The sequence below is a fragment of the Phyllobates terribilis genome, unplaced genomic scaffold (genome assembly GCF_046119375.1).
Source record: "Phyllobates terribilis strain yellow unplaced genomic scaffold, ASM4611937v1 Scaffold_2__4_contigs__length_985480577, whole genome shotgun sequence".
NCBI classification, from domain to species: domain Eukaryota; kingdom Metazoa; phylum Chordata; class Amphibia; order Anura; family Dendrobatidae; genus Phyllobates; species Phyllobates terribilis.
The window spans coordinates 141874947-141882158 of NW_027362762.1; positions in this window are offsets into that span (position 1 = coordinate 141874947).

Consider the following 7212-nt stretch of genomic DNA (forward strand, 5'->3'; position numbering starts at 1 on the left):
TACTTTTATTGCAGGAGATCGTTGGCTTCAGCTGGAATGGGCGTGATGGTAAGTATGGTTTAATTTAGAACAATAAAGAATTGTGTCTTTATTTCAATTAAAGGACTTTATTCTGGGTGCTTGTGTTTTTTTGTAACTTTGACTATGGGGTTAGTAATGGGGGTGTCTTATAGACGCCTCTCCATTACTAACCTGGGCTTGATGTCAGCTGGCATTATAAGCTGACATCAACCCCAACCCTATTACCCCACTGCCACCGCTACAGGGCAGTGGGAAGAGCGAGGCTAAGTGCCAGAATTGGCGCATTCTATGGATGCGCCATTTCTGGGGCGGCTGACGGCTGGTGTTTCTAGCCTGGGAGGGGGCCAATATTCATGGTACCCTTCCTGGGCTATTAATATCAGCCCCCAGCTGTCTGCCTAGCCTTTGCTAGCTATTAAAATAGGGGGGACCCCACGTCATTTTTTTGGGTCCCCCATTTTAATAGCTATTAAAGGCTAGGTATTCAGCTGGGGGCTGATATTAGTAGCCTGGGAAGCTCCGTGGGTATTACCCCCTTCCCAGGCTTCAAACATCTGCCCCAGCCGTCTGCTTAACCTCCGCTAGAGACTAAAATTACGGGAAACCCCACGCCAATTATTTTTTTAATAAATCCTTTATTTTAACACTAAATTACAAGTACAGTAATCAACACTGTCACTGTACTTCTTATAAATGTGACTGACATGTTTCTATCTATCTAATCTATGTGTGATGCTCTATTCTTTCTGTTATAAATTGTCGGCTACCGATGCTGAATTGCCGGCCGGCTTTTTTAAAGAGAGTGTCTTCTGAGCAGTTTGTCAGCTTTTGGACACCTATGAAGGTGTTTTCTATGTGTTTCTAAGTGTTTTTGTTTGCCTGCCATTGGTTTTAACGGTGTTCAATGGTGTTCGACGGTGTTCTAAGGTGTTCGACGAACAGTTCCTCGAACATCCCGGTGTTCGACGAACCGAACCGAACCCGAACACTACGGGGGTGGCTCAACACTATTCCTTACTCAATCGCCTCCAAGACTTCTCCCGAGTTTCCCCCATCCTCTGGAATTCTGTGCCCCAATACGTCCAATTATTTGCCACATTCAGATCCTTCAGACGGAAATTGAAAACCTACCACTTCAAGAAAGCTTACAGACTGCCATGACCACACAGTCTCATCTCCACCACCGGAGCTGCTGCCTCACCAACATCGGAGCTGCTGCACCCCCTCAACCTACTGTCTCCTTTCCCATCATCCTGTAGAATGTAAGCCGGCAAGGGCAGGGTCCTCTTCCCGCTGTACCTGTCTATCATTGTTAGTTTGTTTACTGTAAGTGACATCTGTTTTTTTATATGTAACTCCTTCTCATGTACAGCACCATGGAATCAATGGTGCTATATAAATAAATAAATATTAAAAATAATAATAGTGGCAGCCTTAAAGGGTTTTTCCCGCAAACAAAAGTTGATTGTAGTCAATAGATCTTGGAATAATAATAACTTCCCCAATTGGATGTGATTAAATAAAATGTTACTATGCTGAGACAATCTTATAAATGTGCCCCTGCTGTGTACTGTGTAATGGCTGTGTCTGACCGTGTACGGAACACGGTCTGATCATACCACATCTCCTGGGCAGGTGGGGAAAGCAAAAGAGTATACAGACATTACAGCAGGGGGTCACAGTTGATTCTTTCTCTGAGATAAAACATTTCCCTGCCTGTTTTTAAACAATGTTTAAAGCAATAATCAGCTATGATCCCAGCTGTAATGTCTGTATACGCTTTTGCTTCCTCCCCTGTCCAAGAGATGTGGTATAATTAGACCATGTCCCTGTACGGTCAGACACAGTCATTACACAGTACACAGCAGGGGAACATTTATAACATTATCTCAGCACAGGAGCATTTTATTTAAATACATTAAATTGTGGAAGTTATTACTATTCAAAGATCTATTGATTAAGATCAACTTTTATTCATTGGAAAACCTCTTTAAACATTTCAAACCCATATGCAGTAAATCATTGCATAGGATTGTATTCTGCCAGTACAGAATACAGTGCCATGTCCAAAGGTAAAGGTATACTGCCAGAAAAACATGAAATGCACTGTAGAAGTATTAGAGCAGGGGTGCAAAACATTTTTTGGTCCAAGGGCCACAATGCCACACTGAACCAGTCCCAACGTCCGCAAAACATTTAAAGAGGTACATATATGAATACATCAGCCGAACCAAGTATTGTGTTTTTGAGGAGGATTTGAGAGATTCTGCTCAGTTTCCGCTCCAAAAAATAAGTGTGAACATATGCTAATTTGCATTGAGTTTTTGAAGCAGAAACTGAGCAGAATTTTGTCAAATTCTCCTCTAAGTTTTGAGGATTTTTAAGTTTTAACATAGCCATGAAGCACATTTTGGATTGTTCAATATCAGATTCAATGTCAGCACATGAATGCAGCGACAGAATCTCCTTTAGCACATGAATCTAATACCAAAACCACTGTCAACACATAAATGCAGTGCCAGAACCACCGTCAGCATATAAATGCAGAGCCACAACACACCATCAGCACATGAATGCAGTGCCAGAACCACCGTCAGTACATGAATGCAGCGCAAGAACTTCCATCAGCATATGAATGCAGCATCAGAACCACTGTCAGCACATGAAACAGTGCAGCAGAACCACTGTAAATACATGAATTCATCTTCAGAACCACCGTCAGTACATGAATGCAGCACCAGAACAGCACCATAACCCCTGTCAGTGCATGAATGCAGCGCCAGAACCACCTTCAGTACATGAATAATACAGCGTTCAATTGCAATGTCAGATCTGCCCCATGTACAATTGTATCGCATGAACCTACAGTACAATTCCCATTATGTTTTTTTAACAATGGTAAGGAGATACAGGGAGTTGTTGCTAACAGTCATCATCAGACTGTGGACCATACAGGAAACACAGCACTGATGATACGCAGTCATAATCACAAATAACCATTTACCTCCAGGTACAATATATTTGACATCTCCAATTTAAGTCATTCCCGTCACTTTTGTCTCCATGTAGCACAAACACCATGATGAGATTTCATGACCAGAACTCACCTCATCAGACCTTCCTCTTCTCCACTCTTCTGCAGCACTTTGCGACACAGTGCCTTTAAAAATAAAAGTATCATTATACTGCGCCATAAATAAAATTATCTCACTTGCTGCTCCCCTCAATAAATAATTACCCACTGTTCTTTCAGCACAAAATAACCCCACACCGCCCCTCTGCAAAATATCCCCCCCACACCGCCCCTCTGCAAAATATCCCCCCCCCACACCGCCCCTCTGCAAAATATCCCCCCCCCACACCGCCCCTCTGCAAAATATCCCCCCCCCACACCGCCCCTCTGCAAAATATCCCCCCCCACACCGCCCCTCTGCAAAATATCCCCCCCCCACACCGCCCCTCTGCAAAATATCCCCCCCCCACACCGCCCCTCTGCAAAATATCCCCCCCACACCGCGCCTCTGCAAAATATCCCCCCCCACACCGCCCCTCTGCAAAATATTCCCCCCTCACACCGCCCCTCTGCAAAATATCCCCCCCCACACCGCCCCTCTGCAAAATATTCCGCCCCTTTGCAAAATATTCCCCCCCCACACCGCCCCTTTGCAAAATATTCCCCCCCCACACCGCCCCTTTGCAAAATATTCCCCCCCCACACCGCCCCTTTGCAAAATATTCCCCCCCCACACCGCCCCTTTGCAAAATATTCCCCCCCCACACCGCCCCTTTGCAAAATATTCCCCCCCCACACCGCCCCTTTGCAAAATATTCCCCCCCCACACCGCCCCTTTGCAAAATATTCCCCCCCCACACCGCCCCTTTGCAAAATATTCCCCCCCCACACCGCCCCTTTGCAAAATATTCCCCCCCCACACCGCCCCTTTGCAAAATATTCCCCCCCCACACCGCCCCTTTGCAAAATATTCCCCCCCCACACCGCCCCTTTGCAAAATATTCCCCCCCCACACCGCCCCTTTGCAAAATATTCCCCCCCCACACCGCCCCTTTGCAAAATATTCCCCCCCCACACCGCCCCTTTGCAAAATATTCCCCCCCCACACCGCCCCTTTGCAAAATATTCCCCCCCCACACCGCCCCTTTGCAAAATATTCCCCCCCCACACCGCCCCTTTGCAAAATATTCCCCCCCCACACCGCCCCTTTGCAAAATATTCCCCCCCCACACCGCCCCTCTGCAAAATATTCCCCCCCCACACCGCCCCTCTGCAAAATATTCCCCCCCCACACCGCCCCTCTGCAAAATATTCCCCCCCCACACCGCCCCTCTGCAAAATATTCCCCCCCCACACCGCCCCTCTGCAAAATATTCCCCCCCCACACCGCCCCTCTGCAAAATATTCCCCCCCCACACCGCCCCTCTGCAAAATATTCCCCCCCCACACCGCCCCTCTGCAAAATATTCCCCCCCCACACCGCCCCTCTGCAAAATATTCCCCCCCCACACCGCCCCTCTGCAAAATATTCCCCCCCACACCGCCCCTCTGCAAAATATTCCCCCCCACACCGCCCCTCTGCAAAATATTCCCCCCCACACCGCCCCTCTGCAAAATATTCCCCCCCCACACCGCCCCTCTGCAAAATATTCCCCCCCACACCGCCCCTCTGCAAAATATTCCCCCCCCACACCGCCCCTCTGCAAAATATTCCCCCCCCACACCGCCCCTCTGCAAAATATTCCCCCCCACACCGCCCCTCTGCAAAATATTCCCCCCCCACACCGCCCCTCTGCAAAATATTCCCCCCCCACACCGCCCCTCTGCAAAATATTCCCCCCCCACACCGCCCCTCTGCAAAATATTCCCCCCCCACACCGCCCCTCTGCAAAATATTCCCCCCCCACACCGCCCCTCTGCAAAATATTCCCCCCCCACACCGCCCCTCTGCAAAATATTCCCCCCCCACACCGCCCCTCTGCAAAATATTCCCCCCCCACACCGCCCCTCTGCAAAATATTCCCCCCCACACCGCCCCTCTGCAAAATATTCCCCCCCCACACCGCCCCTCTGCAAAATATTCCCCCCCACACCGCCCCTCTGCAAAATATTCCCCCCCCACACCGCCCCTCTGCAAAATATTCCCCCCCCACACCGCCCCTCTGCAAAATATTCCCCCCCACACGCCCCTCTGCAAAATATTCCCCCCCACACCGCCCCTCTGCAAAATATTCCCCCCCACACCGCCCCTCTGCAAAATATTCCCCCCCCACACCGCCCCTCTGCAAAATATTCCCCCCCCACACCGCCCCTCTGCAAAATATTCCCCCCCCACACCGCCCCTCTGCAAAATATTCCCCCCCACACCCGCCTCTGCAAAATATTCCCCCACCCACCGCCCCTCTGCAAAATATTCCCCCCCCACACCGCCCCTCTGCAAAATATTCCCCCCCACACCGCCCCTCTGCAAAATATTCCCCCCCCACACCGCCCCTCTGCAAAATATTCCCCCCCCACACCGCCCCTCTGCAAAATATTCCCCCCCCACACCGCCCCTCTGCAAAATATTCCCCCCCCACACCGCCCCTCTGCAAAATATTCCCCCCCCACACCGCCCCTCTGCAAAATATTCCCCCCCCACACCGCCCCTCTGCAAAATATTCCCCCCCCACACCGCCCCTCTGCAAAATATCCCCCCCCACACCGCCCCTCTGCAAAATATTCCCCCCCCACACCGCCCCTCTGCAAAATATCCCCCCCCACACCGCCCCTCTGCAAAATATTCCCCCCCCACACCGCCCCTCTGCAAAATATTCCCCCCCCACACCGCCCCTCTGCAAAATATCCCCCCCCACACCGCCCCTCTGCAAAATATCCCCCCCCACACCGCCCCTCTGCAAAATATCCCCCCCCCACACCGCCCCTCTGCAAAATATCCCCCCCCCACACCGCCCCTCTGCAAAATATCCCCCCCCCACACCGCCCCTCTGCAAAATATCCCCCCCCCACACCGCCCCTCTGCAAAATATCCCCCCCCCACACCGCCCCTCTGCAAAATATCCCCCCCCCACACCGCCCCTCTGCAAAATATCCCCCCCCACACCGCCCCTCTGCAAAATATCCCCCCCCCACACCGCCCCTCTGCAAAATATCCCCCCCCACCACCGCCCCTCTGCAAAATATTCCCCCCCCACACCGCCCCTCTGCAAAATATCCCCCCCCCCACACCGCCCCTCTGCAAAATATCCCCCCCCACACCGCCCCTCTGCAAAATATCCCCCCCCCACACCGCCCCTCTGCAAAATATCCCCCCCCACACCGCCCCTCTGCAAAATATTCCCCCCCCACACCGCCCCTCTGCAAAATATTCCCCCCCACACCGCCCCTCTGCAAAATATTCCCCCCCCACACCGCCCCTCTGCAAAATATTCCCCCCCCACACCGCCCCTCTGCAAAATATTCCCCCCCCACACCGCCCCTCTGCAAAATATTCCCCCCCCACACCGCCCCTCTGCAAAATATTCCCCCCCCACACCGCCCCTCTGCAAAATATTCCCCCCCCACACCGCCCCTCTGCAAAATATTCCCCCCCCACACCGCCCCTCTGCAAAATATTCCCCCCCCACACCGCCCCTCTGCAAAATATTCCCCCCCCACACCGCCCCTCTGCAAAATATTCCCCCCCCACACCGCCCCTCTGCAAAATATTCCCCCCCCACACCGCCCCTCTGCAAAATATTCCCCCCCCACACCGCCCCTCTGCAAAATATTCCCCCCCCACACCGCCCCTCTGCAAAATATTCCCCCCCCACACCGCCCCTCTGCAAAATATTCCCCCCCCCACACCGCCCCTCTGCAAAATATTCCCCCCCCACACCGCCCCTCTGCAAAATATTCCCCCCCCACACCGCCCCTCTGCAAAATATTCCCCCCCCACACCGCCCCTCTGCAAAATATTCCCCCCCCACACCGCCCCTCTGCAAAATATTCCCCCCCCACACCGCCCCTCTGCAAAATATTCCCCCCCCCACACCGCCCCTCTGCAAAATATTCCCCCCCCACACCGCCCCTCTGCAAAATATTCCCCCCCCCACACCGCCCCTCTGGCAAAATATTCCCCCCCCCACACCGCCCCTCTGCAAAATATTCCCCCCCCCACACCGCCCCTCTGCAAAATA